Below are 20,646 nucleotides of genomic sequence, written 5' to 3'. Positions count from 1 at the left end.
TTACTCTTCAATTTTTCTTTAACATTTCCGATTTATAATTTATTAAATGTTTCCATGTATATTTCTTTTAATATTTTGTTTTAATTAACTATTTTATAGCAAAAAATAAAACTTTACACGGTAATAACTCTCTTAGGTTAACACAGATTTATTATAAGTTATATAAATTATTTCATTACTGTAAGCTATTCTTTGTTTTATTTTTTGTAACACCGGATATACTTATGCATGTGTATTTATAAAAACAACTATATAAATACAATTGATTCTTTTCTGTTTCATTTTAAAAACAATAATTTAAAGTATCTGTTTATATTACGTCTGGATAAGGATGCGTTTATCTTTTCACTGAATATTTAAGGAATAAAGTGGTATATGCTATTGACATTAATATCGAAATAATCTTAATTAGTTTTGGTTTTACTTTTATTTTTTCTATGTTATACGTTTCTGTAAACGGTCCAGCATTTAAATTAAGCCATTTATTTGATAACTTGTATAGAAAAAATAAGTATTTGTCTTGTTTGTTCTTGTTTTTATTTCCTAAATGTCCAATTTAGAAATAAATGTATGACAAATTAATTTTGTCTGCCTTTCAGCCATTTTTATTTCGTAAGTGCGTGATTAACAAATTATTGAAATAAATATTGTCACAATTGTTATTTGCGCCATAACTATGAATAATAGGTTAGTCTACAAAGGTTCAGATATGTTAATAAAAATGACTGAATATATTTTACTCATTTTCGTTATAAATACCTACGTATCAAATTCAATACATAATATGATGTATGATCATATCTACCCATGCATAACATTTATAATTGCATTAAAATTCACGTCCGTCTGATGACTGACATGACCAAAAATCCATGCTCCTACACCATGTTCATTGATAACAGAAGATCGTTATGTTTTTACATAGGCATAACCACTTATCAAGGCCCAGGGTTCACTCGAGGATAAGTGTTAAAGAGTGTACAGTAGTCGAGTGGAAAATAAAGTATTTTTTAGTAATGGAAATTCAGTAATTTTTTTTTTAATTTAAGGGGAACGGCTTATCAAGAACTTATTTACGTTGGACTTGAAGTCAACCAGCAATTCAGGCGGAAAGCAGGAAAACAGGAGGCAGTTCCACAGGTGTGCAGTTCTAAGATATAAGCTTTGTTCATGGGATCTACGTTTAGGTTTAGGCACAGATAAAGTGTGGCGTGAATTATTGATAGTGGTTTCAGCTAGACGAGTGTTCCTGTGAAAGTTCGGCGAGGGGGGACCGTAGATTGAAGCTCAGTCGAGCACTTGGCATGAAAATAATGATAACGTAAACAAACTCGCTATATCTCTTTTAGAAAGAGGTTGCAGGGAGGAAAAAAGAAATGAGGCTATCAAGGAAGGATGCCCTTTTTAGCAGCTCCTGCCCAGATGTGAACACAGTACTCCATCCTTGGACAAACTTGGCTCTTATATAGATAGAGAATTGCATCAGCAGTGAGATATCTACTGGATCAATAGAAGGATCCCACCATTTTTCCAGCGGCTTTGGCAACAGATTTGATGTACATGTTCCATTTCAGATCAGGAGTAAAGTTCAAGCACAGAAGCTTGTCAAAACATGAGGCTTCCCCAAGAAGAGGGCCATGCATTTCAATTGATTCCAGACGGGAATCAGAACATTGCTTATGTAAAGATAGAAGCTTGGTTTTAGATGCATTAAAAATAACCAGCCACTCCATTCCCCATTGTACCATGTACGGTCTTAGATGGGCTACCACAGGGTGTAGTACCATCAGCATAAATATCTATGAATGAGGTAAGGATATGATTTGGAAGAACATTTATGTAAATGAGAAGGAGAGTTGGGGTCAGGATGGAACCCTTAGAAACTCGAGCATTAATATTGTGAGCTTCTGATTTCTGCCCATCAACTACTAGTCTTATGAACCTACACCATAGCTGGAGATCTTGTGAAGTAAACCGTTATGCCATACCCTATCAACGGCTTTTGATATGTCAAGAGCAATTGAATTAGAAAGGTTCCTTCCATCGAGAGATTCGCTAATTCTATGTGATATATCTATAAGCACATCTGCTGTAGATCTAGCAGAACGGACACCATATTGCGTGTCACTAAGAAGATTATTTTTGCTAATAAGGTTGATTACATCTCCATTCAACACAGATTCAAGCAACTTACTCATGACACCCAGGAGACTCATTGGCCTGTACTGAGGGGGAGATAAGCGATCACCTTAATTCTTAAATACAGGACATACTGATGAGATTTTCCAGAGTGATGGAAAGCAATTCTCCTTAAGACAACGTTTAAACACTTGGACGCTAGTTCCGGTTGAAGTTTTTTGAGTACTATAATTGGAATACCGTCAGGACCAGTCGCTTTACTGAAATCGAGATGTTTAATTAGCTTGGCAACATCACGTACAGAAAGGTGTATATCACATACCGTGTTTTCTGATACAGGAGGAAATATTGAGGGTCGGCGGTCTGGCTCGCAAAGAGTAGAATTAGCTGCAAAGTTAATGGCAAAGAGTTTAGCTTTGTCTGATGCTGACTAGATTATGTCAGATCCAGTGATGATACTTATGATAGAGCACACGTTTCTGTTCAGGATTCTGTTTGCTATGTGTCAAAACTGGCGGGAACAAGGCCGTTGCTCGGATTTTTTGGACTTCACGAACTGAGCATACACATCTCTTGCGTTGTTTATTACGTTATTACAATAGTTGCTCGCAGTTCTGAAAGTAGCTTTAGTATCAGTACATCTATTACGTTTGAAGCAATGGACAAAGTAATTTCTGTGCGCAATGGCAACAGTACATTCTGGAAAGAACTACAGCTGGCTGTTAGGTTTTTGTTGGAACATTTGTCGAGGTGGTAAACGGTCAATACCTACAATTAACCATTCTGCCAGGTCTAATACTATAGAGGGCACATCCTTTTTTAAACATGGAACGCAGAGGTAGATCTGATATAAATGTACGTAATTCATTCCAGTCTTCCATTAATGAAGAACTATTTAACTCACATAAGCTGTAATCTCAATTAAAATTTCTACCTCTACAACTATATAAATGCAACTTAGTTCTTTCCTTATTGACTCCGAAACAGCTGAATTGTTTTTTTTTTTAAATTTGCAGAACTTTAGTATATTAGTCTGGGATTATCTTAGTTAATTTTTCCTCACAAAACCCCCGATAATTACCGGTAATTACCGACAATCGGTGATTGTAAACATTATTATTTATCATCGGTAAAGTAAATTTTTTCCATGTCGCTACTTATCAACAAAGGCTGTGGAAAATTTACTGGTGGAAAGTTGGTAGCCGGTTTTGTTTCTGTTTTGTTTCTTTTAGGGAATATTTTTGCATGACGTGGTCTGTAGGTTCAGACTCCGCACGTAAACTGTTTAATTCTTTTTTCGTTAATGCAAAGCATCGCATAAGACTTTAAATTTAAGGGTTTTTTTGTGTTTGTTTTCATGGATAACGTGGTCTATAGGGGCTAACCCCGAACGTAGATTTTGTTTTTTTCTGTTAACTGAAATAAAGATTATAATAATACTTTTATAAAAGAAACAGGAAGTTTTCTAGAGTGCAATGTAGAATAATATATATTTTAGACTAAGTTACTGCATGGAGGTATGTGAAGCTTCCTCCTGATAGATTTCACGGATTTAGATGGAAATAAAAATATAGGACTGTGAAATATTCGTTCAATCTCTGGCAACATCGGGTCAATCTGCCAGTCGTAAAATAAAAGCACTAATACGTATATGCTATAGTATTTGCCTATGTAATAAGAAAAAGATCATGTAAACAAAGAATGGATTTTATTATTCAAGTAGCCGCCAGAGAAGTTAAACTAAAATATTCAATTTCAACTGGATCTACGTAATATACAAAATAAACATAATGAATTTAAATACGTATCTAGAAAAGTGGGAGGTAAAAAGCAGATGAGCGCCTGTATTTGTCTTAAGATGATCCTATTGAAAGTACTTAAAACTCTACGAAGTTTTAATGATTGATTAACAATAGTATCGATAAATATATATAAAATAGAAACTGTTCATAAATAATAGTGCAATCAAAGCTGTACATATTGTATGATATTAGTAGCTGAAAATAAAAAAAACTATTGTATGCATTGGAATTTAGGTTTAGAAAATATAGAATTTTACTCTTTTAAAATATTGAAAAATAATGTTCCAATTCTATAATAGATTTGGCTGGGTGTTAAATAGAGTAACTCTAATGTAAAGGCAAGCAAGCTGAACTTTTGATAGACGTAGTTGTTTTCATCTTTATATTTGTTTTTATCGACTGTATTATTTTTACAGAGGTTATAACGCCAAATCATTTACAAACAATTACAGACAAATTATTTATATATATTGTTACATTCACTAAGAAATAGTTAGATATTGTGTATATCGTAAAATTAATTGATTGTTCATTCTGTTAGGAATATAAAAAATCAGACAAAAAGAATGAACAATACACATTAAAAATATATTGTTAAAATTAATTAGAGTCATATGCTGAGAGTTCTTTTTATTGTCCAAAGAGTGTGGACAGCCATGTTTTTTTTATTACATTTTCACCCCAAACAAGGCACATTGCCACTTTGGTGTAGAAGCTACTATCAGGGAAAACATCTACTGGGTACTATGTGGGGATTAGGGCAGCGAGATGTGGCACTTGAACTTATGCATGACAGTACAGTTGGGGAAGCAGTGCCCTGGAATGGAATTCCAAAGTTTAGCAGTTCTGGGGAAGAAACTATTGGAGTAGAAAGATCTTTTACATCTAGGGATCTCTACAGTGTGGGGTGGGATTTTGCAGCTTGTCGGGTCTGTCGATGGTGTTCACGTCGTGGGGGCACAAGTGCTTGCAGTTCTTCAGCACATTCACCATTAAAATACTTGTAGAACAGGCAGAGGGATGCAACGTTTCGACGTAGCTTAGATGCCAGTTTAGGGACTATCAGATTTGCGACTCTCTTTTGAACCCTGTCAAGGAGCGAGAGACTAGTAGCCGATGCACCAGCCAAAATATGACAGCAATACTCCATACATGGGCGAATGGTGGCCTTATAGAGGTGCAGGATACTTTCGGGTGTTAGCAGTTTTCTAGCACGGTAGAGAGAGGCCACCTTCCTCGCAGCGGCCCTGGCAATGCCCTCGATGTAATTGTTCCAACTCATGTTTCCTGTGAACGTTAGGCCAAGGAGCTTGAGAGACGTACTCTCAGATAAAGAGTCGTTGGCCATTGCTATAGGTGGTAGAGAAGGTTTCTTGTAATTATTGAATGAAACCAGTTTTGTCTTGGCGGCATTGAACGTGACCATCCATTTTTGTCCCCATTCCACTACTGATTGGAGGTCATCCTCTAGTGTTTCTGCCATTACTTTAGATATATGTTCATTTGTTTTCCTGTCGTGCCTGCTATAGAGTGTGGTGTCATCAGCATATATACCCATCTCAGAGGCAATTTTGTCGGGGAGGTCATTTATGAATATCAGGAACAGCAGACGTCCAAGGATAGATCCCTGGGGCACTCCCGCATTTATATCATATTGTTTAGATGTACGACCGTCGAGAACAACCTGGATTTTTCTCTTATCTAAGAAGGATTTTATTATGTTAAGTATTCTACCAGTGATACCGTAAGATCTAATCTTCCTGAGGAGACCCTCATGCCATACCCTGTCAAAAGCCTTAGATATATCTAGAGCTACCGCTCTGCCCTCTCCAGCTTTGTCCAGTGAATGGTATATGCGTTCAGAGATTACAGTGAGGATGTCTGCCGTGGAACGGGCTTGTCTAAATCCATATTGTTGGTCGGTCAGAAGTTTAGTATATGTAAGGTGCTGGACTAGAGCATGGTTAATTAAGGTCTAAAATATTTTGGCAAAAAGTGGGAGGAGGCTAATAGAGCGATAATTTAATGGGTCAGTTCTTTCGCCAGAATTTTTGAATACTGGTACACCACAAGCAGTTTTCCAACAGCCCGGAAAGCAAGATTCATTAAGGCATTTGTTGTAGAGTTTGGAGAGAACTGTAGCTACTTTGGCCGAGCACTTTTTTAATAGCACAGCTGGGATGAGGTCGGGTCCACTTGCTTTGGAAGTGTCAAGGATTTTTATGATATCATGCACCTGAGCAGGGGTGATTATCAGATCGTCTAGCGTGGCGTCTGTCCGCATAGGAAATTGAGGTAGGGGGTTGTTTAGAGGGTCCAGTGTGGAGTTTGAGGCAAAACGACTGGCAAGCATGTTAGCCTTCTCGGTTGCTGAGCAAAGAACCTCGTGATTGTTGGTTATTGGTCACGTTTGGAAACACACAATTCTGACGTCATAACAAAGGGGGATTCTCAATATAAAAGGTAAGAATTAGTTAGCAGAAAAGTCAGTAAGAGAGAGAAAGAGAGAGTTGAGAGTCAGTCAGTTGGCAGTCAATGGTAAGCTGAACCTTTGAAAGCTATTGATAGAAGATTAACCATGTAGATCCAAATGTGAATTCCTGACGTCATCAGCATTCGGCCGCTCTCATGAATAAAGAATCCTCATTTTCTTTTTGTTAATGTTGTCATGTATCATCTTTCGACACTCACAATATAATTGGTATTATCCTTATCTTAAATGATCATTGTGTACCATTTCGCGGATTATGCATCTCCCCTCCTCTTTGTTTAGAACTTGTATTTCTCTAATCAGTATATGTATGAAGTCCCAAGAATCCCCGAACTGTAATATGTATAAATGTCTATCCTCCTCTTATCATTGTTATATATGTGCCTCCGCCGTTTCTCTTTAATATGTACCCCTATCTAACAGCTAGAGTTTGATAAAAATATCGCTCGAAAGAAAAAACAACTATCAAAATAAATAAAAGGGAAAAACAATATGAGTAGACTCCCTAAAAGAAAATAATGATAAATGGGGCTTAACTCCGTAAATATCTCTATTGTAAACTTGTCATTTTCTTTTTTTTACTAAGAGTTTGGTTATCTTTTCATGTTAACAATATATGCTGAAACCTCTCCAAACTACCATTTTCTTTCAGCGACAGACACCTGATTGCTAAACAAATCTATCTATCCATATGATATGTATTTTATACAAAGCACAAGCGTATAGACCGTGTGTAAGTCGAGAGGAGAAGATAATTGTTATTTCCATTTAAAATGATATTTTGATATAAAAAGTCAATTAAATACGGACTGGCGCGTAGAATCCTAGAGTCCTTCCACGTAAATTTATTTTTTTTAATTAATTCATCATGATCGGATAATAAAGCTAAACTCAGAATGGGCACGTCACATGGGAACCTCGTCCGGGAAATGAGATTTTATTAAATGAATAAATAAAAATCAAAAGGATCCTTAATTTTCTCGGAAAAGTAAAATTATACGGACGCCATTTACCGGGAACTTTCAAAAATATTTTTCAACATATAGACAGCGAGACTATTCGAGGGTCAATTCTGGAAAAGCTAGAAATCATGAAAAAGTATCTTGCTGGAAATCGGAGATAAGCTAAAATTAGACACCAAAAAACATTGAGAAAAGGAAAAAATAATCCGATTAATATCTGAGCACACGGTGAACGAGTAAATCTTCAATCCAGAGGTGCTAAACCGACTTCCGGGCGAAACGATCAATCTCACAACGGAGTAAATAGAATTAGAAAATACAAGCTAAAGACGAGGCTAGAACTTGAGAAGGCCAAGATAGAGCAAGAGATAACTCTAAGGGAACTTAGTCTGTCGAAACGGGTACGAGAACCGAACCAGTGTATGATCGACTTAACGAAACATGTCCAATTAGTTCCGAAATTCGTGGAAGCAAATATAGACGAGTATTTTCCGCAGTTCGAAAATACGGCAACCAACATAAATTGTCCGAAAGACCAGTGGGCGCTACTTGTACAGATCGCACTCGTCGGAAAATCACAAAAAGCTTTTACCACACATTCAGCGGAACAAAATAAAGACTACGATGTAGTTAAAAAGACAATATTGAAGAGCTTCGAACTTGTACATGGGGCATACAAGCAAAGGTTCAGAGCGAAAGGAAGATTGATGTTCAGTCGTTCAAGGAGTTTGTCAACGAGTAGGAAATTTCGATGAACAAATGGTTCAGGGCAAAAAGAGGGGAAGACGACGCTGAAAAAAAACAGCTTACATTGGTGGAAGAGATATTAAATTGGTTATCAGAGGAAATGCGGAAAATCAACTTTCGTAGCGAATTAGCAATATAAGTCGATGAATATATAACAACCCGTAAGAGAGGCAAGAAAAGAACCATTTAAACAGATCGGGCAAATAATCCGAGAGAACCGACTGTAAAGAGAAACAGTAAAGTGGGAGGTTGTACGACACTGACAAAGAAGCTGAACTGCACTATATGCTATAGATGCGGACAGCTTGGGCATATAGCTATTAACTGCAGGTTAGATCGTGGAACTGAGATGAAAGAAAAACAGGAGTTATGTCGTCGGCGCATCACTATATGATTTACCAAACGTTCACAAGGAAAGGAAAACTTATAGATAAAACAGGAAATTGCACCCTCGTGACCATATTTAGAGACATAAGCGTTGCACAATCCTTGATTCTGAAAGGAAAAGTATCATGCAATCGGACGGTAGACTTCGTAACAATACAAGCAGTGGGAGGAAAACCGATGGGAATTCCCCTGAAAGAAGTGAAACACATAACAGGGAAAATAAGAAAATAATAGTCGGAGCAGTAAAGCCATTTTTATAAAGAATATAGATATTTTATTGGGAAATGAAGCTCAGATTCAACTATCTTAGATAGATGCGGGAGGCGGGTATACATATAATCTGCGAAGTAAGAAACAAAATATACATGAAAAGATTCCGGTGCTAAATAGACCATGTAAGGAGCTGAAAAAAGCACAGAGGTGTAAAAAAAACTTTAAAAGTTATAAAGGCAAATGGGTAAACCGACACATAGGAGACGCACTCATCAATATTACATGGAAGATGGAATATTGAAGAAGAGCTATCAGGCGGTGAAGCTTAAAGAACAATGAGATAACCTAGTAAAGTCACCTCAACCAGTAACGAAGTATGTCGAAAGCTGAGGAAAAAACTTAAACAATAGCAGGACAATGGCAGAAAACTACCTGAGCAAGTCCTAGAATAAGATGCGACGCCTCAATGATAAAAGGTTTTAGGTCAGTCAAATCGATGGGGGCGAAAAAGTTATGGTTTTCCTTCTAACGAGAAAGTCCCCATTCTCCGCCAAATTCCAAGGCACTTATACAATAACGAAGAAGATTGATGACCTGAATTATAAAGTGAATATCGCAAATAGACGGGATAAGATAAAATTAGGCCATATATATCGGATCATGGGATATGTGGAACCAACAACCGAATTGAATTATCCGTGGGGTAAGTCGAAGCAGTCCGGAACAAAGACACACTGGTGCATGACAGCCTTATGATCAAGGACATCCCAATAAAATTATGTAACTTCGAAATGGTAGCAAACTTAGAAGAAAACTGGGTCTCATATCAGAAAGGGAATGAAATGTGTTATTCGATGTCATAAGGCAATTCTCAGGAATATTCTCGGATATTAATAGAAGAACAACTGCAACATTTCACACCATCAAATTAGCAAAGGATCAACCCATTAAGCAATACCCATATCACGTGAACCCCAGAAAAAGGCCGGTAATACGTAGGGAAATCGAATAAAGGTTAGAAAACAGAATAATCGAACCCAGCCAATGCCGTGGGTATCTCTTGCGTATTGGTGGACAAGCCAGACGGGCCGGTTCGATTCTGCACAGATGACAGAAAACTGAACGACGTCACCAAAGAAGACTCCTATCTAATCACACGAATGGAAGATTGCATAGATCAAATTGGAAAGGCGAAATTTATTACTAAGTGCGATCTTCTGAAAGGATACTGGTCAGTGCCTCTGAGAGACCAAGCTAAAGTTAAATCCGCATTTGTCGTTCCGGGCGGAACATATCACTATAATGCTATGCTCTTTAGAATGAAAAATTCCCAAACAACCTTTAAGCGTCTAATGAATAAGTGTTTAGCTGGCACCCCAATTGTTGGTGTTTATATAGATGTTATTATCATCTGTAATGAAACGTGGGAAGCACATCTGAAGAGTATAAGACAAATCTTTAATCGGTTTTAGAAAGCAAACCTAACTATCAACCTGGAGAAAAGTGAATTTGGGAAAACAGAAGTGCATAACTTGGGGCACATTGTAGGATGGGGACACGTTAATCCTAGTAAAGTATAAACAAAAATATGAGGGAATATCCAAGGCCAGGAAACGTAAAGGGAGTGGAGAATTCTTAGGAATGGCGGGATATTATCGAAAATTCTGTCGAAATGTTAACCCCATTGACGACACTTTTAAAGAAAGGAATACGATTCCAATGGACACCGGAATGTCAGAAATCTTTGCAGTTGATAAAAGACGTGTAGACTACCGAACCTATGCTATTATCACCAGACTTCGAGAAACCGTTTAGCCTACACACGGATGCTAGCGAAAATGGAATCGGCGCCGTATTATCTCAATATGACCAAGATGGACAGTGCGCCCCGTCAGTTATTTCTTTAAGAAACTAAATAAATATAAAAAAGCCTATGCAACAAGAGAAAAAGAAACATTGAGCGCATATGCTGACAGTATCAAATTTTGCAATTTACATAACAGCAGGAAAAAGTCCCACACAAGTACATACTGGTCATAATCCAATAGTTTTCTTGGACAGAATGAGGAACAAGCACATACTGTTACAGAACTGGTGTCTCAGTCTACAAGAATAACTCTTGGAGATAAACTACACGAGAGGAAACGAGAACCATGTAGCAGATTTCCTATCTAGATGCCATGTAAGCGATTCGAGGAAATTGAAAAATCCCCGGGGTGGTCAACAAAAAGTAAACATTGAATCGAGTGGGAGGTTTTGAACTCACGAGACTGGAGTAAAAAAAAGAATATTATTTTTATTTTTCTTTATATTGGTGAGGATGCTGCGATATTGAAATATGTCAATGTCATATTAAAAAAAATAAATAAATTGAATGGTTAAAAGTCTGAGACGCGAAGGAATTAAAACCACCAAGTGAACCCTTACCATGACAATAACGGCGACAGCAACGAAAACAAAAAAAGAAAGAAACAAAAACGTTTATATATTTAAAATTCAGAAAAATGATATCAGCGTTTCTTTCGAAGAATTAACTGTTAAGAATGTGAAAGTGAGGTGCAGAAGGGATTCCAGGGAGAGAAGACGTCTAACTAAGCAACTCCGCTGATAAACTCAACACCACGAGAAATATGAAAAGAAAAAATAGGTTGGTTTATCTTTTACGCTTTTCATTTATCAATTATAAAAATATATATTATATTGGCTCATTTTAAGAGAACTATTAAATAACGAAAACTCAGAACTCTTGCTAGAGTTTGATAAAAAAATATCGCCCGAATGAAAAAAAAACTCACAAAATAAATAAAAGGGTAAAGCAACAACAGTAGCCCCCCATAAACATAAAAGGAAATAATGATGAATGGGGCACATCTCTGTAAAATATCTCTGTTGTAAACTTGCCTTTTCTTTTTTTCACTGAGAGTTTTGTATGTGAGATATATATCTATACATATACGTATACAAAAAAGGAGAAAGGAATGAAGAAAAGAGAATAAAGACGTATGACCTTATATATGTATTATCGACGTGAAATGTGTATATATTACCTATTTGTGCTTTGCTTCTGTTCTTAAAAATAACAAAAATGAATATATATATATATATATATTGATTATATTTTCATGTTAAAAATATATGCTGACAATTCTCTGACCTACCAATTCTTACAGCGACACACAACCAATTACTAAATCAATCTATCTATTGATGTGATATATATTTCATACAACACACAAACCTATGGACTGTGTTTAAGGTGAGAAGGGCAGATAATTGTTATTCCCATTTAAAATGCTCTTTTTGATAGAGGTGCGTTGGATCCTAGCGTTCTTCCACGCAAATTGAAGAGATTATCTTTTTTTAAATTAATACATCATGATCGGATTATAAAGCTCACCTCATCAGGTGCACGTCACACTAAGTATAAAATACTTTATATTATAGATAAATGTGTTGCTTATCTTTGTAATCATATATGTTGGTGTATCCCTTATTAAATACCTAAGTAATATTGGTTGTAAGTCAGTATAAACAATAATACCTAATAGCAATATTTTTATTAAACTTGAATGCAATTTTGATGATAATTATTATTAAAATAGAATTGATCCAGTACCTACATTTGCATTATGCATCACTGTCCGAAGTGTATTTTTTCCAAATTCAGTTTTTTTTTAAATGTGTTTTAGGGTTCTTTAACAAAAGTGCGGAATTTAAAAATAATAAATGAATACATATTATATAAGATTACTCCGAGGAAATGTACGCATTTTAGATGTTTGTATTTCTTAATATAATTGTAATTAATTAGATATTTTACGAACACGGATTACTTTAAAGATGACATTTTGAATCAAAACACCAACGCGGTTTGTTGAACTACACAAAAAGAAAAACAAAAAAAATCACTATTCGGTCAAACATAATTCTATACTCTTTCACTATTTGCTTGTTCTTTTAAATGTCTATTTCAATAAATTCACCTAATTACTTTTGCGGAAATTTCAAACTTTTTCATCACTTAACGTTACACAAATATGGCCAATATATTTCAATTCGTTGTATCGCAATTTACTCCGGAGTAAAACATAAACTGATCAGAACACAAAAAATAAGAAATTAAATAAAAGAGGGATGAGTTGGAAGAAAAAAATGGTTAAAAATTCAATTTCTTGATTGATGCAATCAGAAAACATTAGATTTTACCATTTTGATACAGGAAGAGAACATCTAAAATATGAGTTAAGTAATTGATTTAATCTAAGTGCATGAAATATAATTAAAGCATTTCCGTAACAGTTATATGCAAATAATTATATATATATATATATATATATATATATTATGTGTGTGCGTGTGCGCGGGTGCGTGTGTGTGCGCGCATGTGTGTGTGTTTGGGTGGGGGTGTTTTGTTTTGCATGTATGTGCATGATTGATTTTGTGTATTCAAAGTAAGATGCCAATGCAGTTTCTGCCTGAGTTACATCTGTTCTCTTCGTTTTAAAGTGATTTCACTTTGAACTTTATTTGCTACATTCAAGATGTTTTGCTTCTTTTCTTTTTTTAAATTTGGTTAATGACGGTATGATTATTCGACGAAGAAAGCGAAACTTTATCGATTAATATTAAACCATAATTTACATATTTGTTTTGTATATCAATAAAAAAGAAGGAAATAAGCTGGAAATGCTATAAGCTGGAAATGCTATAATTTTTCACAACAGTTTGCTTAAATGCTAACTAAAGGCAAAAATATGTTATCTGTTTCTGTCTCTGTCTTCTCTAACTTTATATACATGTATATATACATATGTATATATATATATAAAGACATAACAATAATTTCTACAATATTCATCATATATTTATATAAAGTGGCCCCATAATTTTCCAGACTAATTGATATAGGCACTTTTATTGACATTACATAGATGAAATTCCCTCGAAATAATATCATCCGCCTCCAATGCACTTGTTGCAAGAACTTATCCAACCTCCATTAAAATTCTCTTATGTGAGCATTTCAATAACCGTCGTATAAGCCTCTTTTTGTCCTCAATTGTCTCAGAACGACATCCCTTAAGATTGTCAATAAGCTTAAGGAATAACCAAAAGTCACAATTACACAGATTTGGACTACAGAAAAATATGAGTAACTATCTTAATCCCCTACTTTGTCAAAATTACTGTTACAAGAATAGAGTTGTAGACTGGTTGATGCTCCTTGTGCAAATGCCTTTGACCCGATTTGAACAATGCTGGCCGTTTTCCGATAGAACATCTTCCTGAACACCCTTAAACCTCAACATAGTGTTCTATTTTGACTGTCTGTCTAGTGGACACTCAAGACATGTAAATTATGACGATGCTTTCAAAAAAAGGTATCATAATAATTTATATTTATTTTTTTTTTGCTGGCTATGTGGGGGTCGTGTAGCACCAACGCTCTTCCACTGGGAACTCTGTCTATTCGTCTCTGCCATAACAGCATTCATCGCAAGTTACCTGTGCATCATTTACTGCAGGATCTAAATGTATTATCTCAGTCATCTCTCTTCTTTCATGGCAACGTTTTTCTATTTGATCTTATCTGAGCACCTTTAGCACAAACTTCTCGCAAATCTTCCGCTTCTTTGGTTCCTCGCAAATAATTGTGTGTATAGTTCTCACATTGACATTTAATTGTGCATATATTGTCTCTATAGACACACGAAGGTCCTTATCCATGTCATTATTTATTTGGCCAAAAAACCTCTGATATTCTGACTTCTTTTATCTTCCACACATGTCATCATCCCTCACAGACTTCCACACTTCGTTGCACATCATATGACACAAAAGCTGATATTCGGTAAATGCAAGATGGCCCAAAAGCCAAAGAAGTTCATACGTTTCTGCGGCAACTTTTTTCCATGGTTAAAAATGAATTTAATTACATATAGTTCTTCTAATATGTTCTGACATACGGACTGTAGTTTTAACGTTTAACAGATGTGATAATCAGGCTGGGATAGGGTGTATTCCAATTCTAACTGTACGAGAAGCGGAGCAAATACACCGAGCTGGCCAGAGAGTTAACAATTTATAGAAGATGAAAATGGTAAGGAAATACCACTAATAAAAGTGACGCTAAGAACAATACCGAAAAGCTTTGAAAGGAGAAAGTGGGGATCAGGATTAGAGCGATGTTTGATAAGAATGGAAATCGCCAAAAATTGGAATATTTTTTGCGTAAGGGTGTCATCAAAAACTGAAAGAACACCAAAGCAATCAAGGAGGATGGAAAGACAGAGGAGAGAAAACACTACCGAGACTTCCGCTAAGGAAGTGCAACGAGGACTTGGACCTTTGAGAGGCTTGTTACCACCCGAATTCCAATGAAACCAATAGCCACCGCCAACGAGAAATCAATGGTAAGCAGCTGCTATGATAATGCAAATCTCTCTGCAATTACTATCGACAAAGGTAGAGAGTATTGAAAATCTGTGGAGAGTTATTATGATTAGATTCCAGAGAATGTCACAAGGTATTTTCAGGGAGAAATCTTCGATTATGGCTTGTATGATGTCTCCTAGTAAGTAAATAATAATGATAACGATTTCACAAACAAGTTTTTGTAAGTTGCATAAGCAAGAACTGGAGGCAAAAAAAAAGATATGGACCTACTTATTATTCTCCATTATACTACCTAGTTTTTATAATAAATAACAGCCAGAGAAATGGACGGGTCAGCATGAATTTTACTGGCGATTATATAATAAAGGGATTATTAGAAAGAAAAATTTCGCAGAACAGTGCGATACTTATTGTAAAAAGAGAGAAAAAAAAGAGAGCGAATAGAAAAAAATGAAAATCGTGAAAATAAATATATAAAAACAAACACACACACACACGCACGCACACACCCACACACACACACACACACACACACACACACACACACACATATATATATATATATATAAAGAGAGAAGAGGAGAAAGAGAGAGAAAGAGAAAGAAAAAGTGAATACTCATAAAATCACTTGGATATAGCTAGCAAAAACAACGATAACAACAGCAAAAAGATATTCGATTTAGAGAATTCCCATTGACAGTTGAAAATAACTGCAAATATGGTTTTCCTAATCTTTTTATTATTTATTACGGAAGGGGGGTGTTCTTTTCTATTTTTCATTAAATCTAAATTACTTTACAGATACAGTTTTTTTCTCTCTACCTTACTCTACTAACATTTTTATGTTCCTTATTTTATTCTGCGTAATTTAATAGAAATATTTTAAGCTAAATTAAATATTGAACGGTCTCTAAATCTATTACTCTTGATTTTTACGGATTTCATTATGCCTTGTACAGGCGCGCAATTATCCCTCTTTTTTATATTTCCTTTGTAGGTTTTGACTTATTGATAGAATTCCTGAAGGTAAGATAGAGTATTATACTGATTTGAATAGCAACAATAATACTTCTCAGAAAATCAATTACAACTATCTCTGTTCTTTAGAGATTGCATAAACTTCTTTTCATGAGGATATTTATATTTTCCTTGCATTTATTTTTGTGTTTGGTGTCGGAACCTGCATCGTAAGTGGATTCTTATAAAGCGTCTTTGAAAGATCAGCAAGAAACTTTGCCATCTTATTTTAACTCATGCTTCTCGTCTGTCTCTTTTCGTCCAAATAAAAAAGTCCTATACTTTACTTTCCTAGCCTTACGGGTAAATACTACTACTTTAAAAACAAGCTACTAGCGATTTCTATTCAGTTTTTTGTATAGGAATATAATAAAAACTGGCATTCCGAATAATTCGTTTTCACGTGCATACCATGCGTTTTCCCTGGAAAGATATTTCATGAGGACCGATTGTGTTCAAAGACTAATTCTCAGCAAGTGATTTTCTTTGATTCTCGTAAAAACATTTTCGATTGGATTTATTTATATACACAGACTATATCCATGGAGAAGTAGAAACATACCGTATGTTGCTCTGGTTGTAAAAGTATTCTTTAGATAAGCTCCGCCAATTACAGGAAATTGCTTTTACACAAGTATATTCGGTATATATGCGCTGTCTGCACATGCTCGCAACAAATGATTTAGTTGATTCTTGTATATGCCAGATTTTGGTTAGACGTATGATAAAAGTAAAGAAAATGATCAGAGTCTAGATTAAAGACAGATAACCAGATATGTGGGTAGACATATGAGTAGATCGTAAGATATGTATCTGCTTGATTATGTGTATAGTGTTTAAAAGACATGAACTGCTAGATAGATCAGAAATTCGAAAGCTAGAGACATAGATATAGATAAATATATATAGATAGAGAGATAGATAGATGAGTTATTAATTAGAACCAATTATGAAGATTTATTGATGCGCCACTTTTTCTCGGTTGTTAACATTATGCCGTGGAATGCGATCAAATGACGATTAATGTTAAACTAATAACAATAGACGAACACAACAATTGACACAAGTAGTAACTAATATTTTCATCAACTGCCTAAAGAAGAATTAGACACAATATAAGTTTGATTATTTTTAATCGCTAAATAGTTGTACGCCTGTGTTAAGCATCCTTTAGTTTTGCAACTGAGGATTTGATTTTAGTATATACGCAGTTCACTAGTGGTTGGTGCTGTACAATTTTATGTCTAATCCTCAAACAAATCCAGGTTAGAAAGAAAGTAACGTGTTTGTTTTATTTCGTCACTTTGCAATCTCCTAAGTTGTACACATTTCTAGACTTTTTGATAAATTTATTTAATATGTTGATTTACCTCTCAGGTAAAGTAATTAGTAGAAATATAATGTTTAAATTTATTAGCCGTCAAAATTCGATAGTAGGGAGGAGGAACTGAGACACTGTATGCTCTATAAATTCCAAAGATATGACTCAGCGACCAAAATTGCAAGGCCTATTCCAACTCTATATTGAATCAATTTTTTTAATGATCGAAAATGTAAACGGTGGTGGGGGACTTTAACCTGGGAGACCGGCGATGTTCAAAAAGGCAAACATCAATTGATTAAAACTCAGGCTTCTTTAAACGGACTATAGAGGTTAATGCAAAGTTTCCAAGCGCAGAAAAAACTGAACAATTCAGTCAGTACACAAAATACCAGAACCAGTTCATACTTCCACGAGTGAATAAAGGAATAAAAACTTAGATACTGGGTTCCCCACGATGTGACACATGATCAACGAAATCAAATATTAACTGTTTGCATATATTTACTTTTTAGGAATCATTGTTCGAAGAGTTGTGACCAGAGATTAAAAATGGGTAGTTAACAAGAATACCTAAAGCATGGACAATTATTAGGTCAAAACAAATCTTAACAGCCTGTTTAAAAACAAAGACCTCCAAGGAAAGTTATGCTCCCTCTATAGTTGTACATGTCACAACCGATTCATTATAAATTACTACAATATAATTATACAATCATAAAAGTAAAATATTGTTTGCAGCTGGAGGATTTTTGAACTGCTCTATTAAAAATCGCCCATCATTACTCAATTGGAAGCGTGTAGTGTTTTAGCATGATTACGCTATCCCTCGCACAGTAAATGTCAACCTGGAAAAGGTCATGCTTTTAAATTAAGACGTTTTAGGTGATCTGCGTGGTTTTACATGAGACATTATTCATTGGATGTTGCTCTATCTTTCAACTATCTTTTCTTGTCCTTACAGAAGCCCTTAGGCATTAAAATTCATGAACTGATGACAAACGAAATATTTACCGCAAATTTATTCTTTGAACGAAACATGTACATAACTCAGGGGAAGTTGTTAGAAAAAGATCTAGAAGGATTGCATACTTTCCGGTAGTATCTGGCACATAGATGGGTTCGTGAACAATCTAGGTTAAGTGATAAACAATGAATAAATTATGACACAACCTCCGCTCATCACCTGTCTTGTTTGAGGAGGTAAGCCATTTCACATTGTGGACATTGAAGTCAACACACATGTAAATGTTAGCCGAAAGATGAGAAAACAGGATGTGGTCAATTTTCTGAGTAATACGCTTACAACTAGGAACTCCGCTGTAGTGGGGATGATAGAGGGCAACTATAAATGCGGTGGTGTAAGCAAGTGAAACCAGAAAGCATATATTACGTAAACCAAGGTCTTCTTTGAAGGTATCCTTACCACACGGAAAGAGATCTTTAATGTAGGCGCTTATTCCATGCCCATGGCGATCTAGGGGGTCAGATTTATATGTTGTTAGAGGATCTTTTAATTATGAACTCATTTAAGGAAGTACCCCCCTTATGCAAGTTTCGCTTAGGAACAAAATGTCCGGGTTGTCTCCTGTAATTGGGTTTCAACATCTAGAAAGTTGGAACGTAGACCTCTGATGTTCGAGAAGGAGACATGGTAGATGGGGTCTACGTTGGAGGTGGATGTTCTAGATAAGGTAAGAGGATGTTTTAAGTAAATAAATATTAAAAATTAAAAATGAAGTATTTCCATATTTCATCTGTACGTCGCTGTTTAAACACTTTTTTATCTTGCTTTTGACTCTTGTCTGAAATTAGAGATACTTGAACTTACAATATTTTAATTAAATCAAAAACATAACAGAAACAATTAAACTGGAGGCACTATTCAATAATGAAAATTCTATAATATTATCTACAGATAATTCTCTCTCTCTCTCTCTCTCTATATATATATATATATATATATATATATATAATAGTACATATATATATATATATATATATATATATATATATATATATATATATATATATATATATATATATATATACATTGCGTTCTGAAATATTCTGACTAATTATAAAATCCGCTGACAGGGCGGTTAAAGAATTTTATTTTACTTCTATTTACGTGTTTTTGTCATCGACAGAGAGGAAAGACGCTAGCCTGCGAATGCAGCGGTAACTTTGTCGATTAAGTATTAATCTCCTGGCCAGCAATACTAATCTTTTTCCTCACTAATAACACTAACCAATACATTTTAGTGCACAAACTTCTAAAGCTGATTTAGACTACTATGGGGATGGTGATTCCGAAACTATATCACTTTGTTCTGATTGAATCAAATTGTTTAGATATTTGATATTTTACACCTTTAGGTGTTCTGCCTCTCTGTTTTGAACCTAATATCTCCCAACTCGTAACAAAAAAAAACAAAAAAAATATTCCTGGTATGCCTTTTTTCAGTTGATTTTTACTTCATTCTAGACACCTGGAGTCACAACCCGCGTATTTCTTCTTTATCCGCCCCCACCATCGGCATCATCGGTATGTTTTACTCATTTCTTCTTCGAGACAATGTGTTTACTTTTTCATGCAACGTGACATTGCACGTTCCATTTCTTTACAGAATTATTCAATCTTTCCATTCATTTATTTCCCTCGTGTTATTACCACTATTTGTTGTTATTATTTTTACTTTATCATACCGGTTGTTTTTCTCTTTCAGTTTAGGCTGGGGAAGTAGGGGCAGTATGAGAAGAGTACGAAGTCGTAGTAAGTCTGGACCGGCGCTTAGTCCTGCCGCCACAAACAGGCTCTGCCAGCAGCGACCTAATTGCACTCTGAGTACTATTTAGAAATCCAGTACATATTGTTGTTAACGTTCAAGCCTAATTCGAAGATGTGAGATTGCCTGATGAAACCATACAAAAGACCAAAAACATCGCTGAAATCTTCATTGAGTTGTGTCCTCAATCGTTGAACTCACCACCATTGCATTTTGATGATACTTTAAATGTTTCTGTTGCCATAACTTGGATCGGCAGCATAAGTTGTACAGGGGCACCTCTAAGACTTTGAACGTTGTGTTACTTTCATACAGAAGGTTTCTATCGCTCTTGGGATTTGTACACAACTGGCCAAGCAGTCGATGGTCTGAAACAAATAAA

Source organism: Euprymna scolopes, chromosome 31 (genome assembly GCF_053919585.1).
Source record: "Euprymna scolopes isolate OS-2025 chromosome 31, ASM5391958v1, whole genome shotgun sequence".
In the NCBI taxonomy this organism is placed as follows: Eukaryota; Metazoa; Mollusca; class Cephalopoda; order Sepiida; family Sepiolidae; genus Euprymna; species Euprymna scolopes.
Note: the sequence above shows the minus strand (reverse complement) of the source record.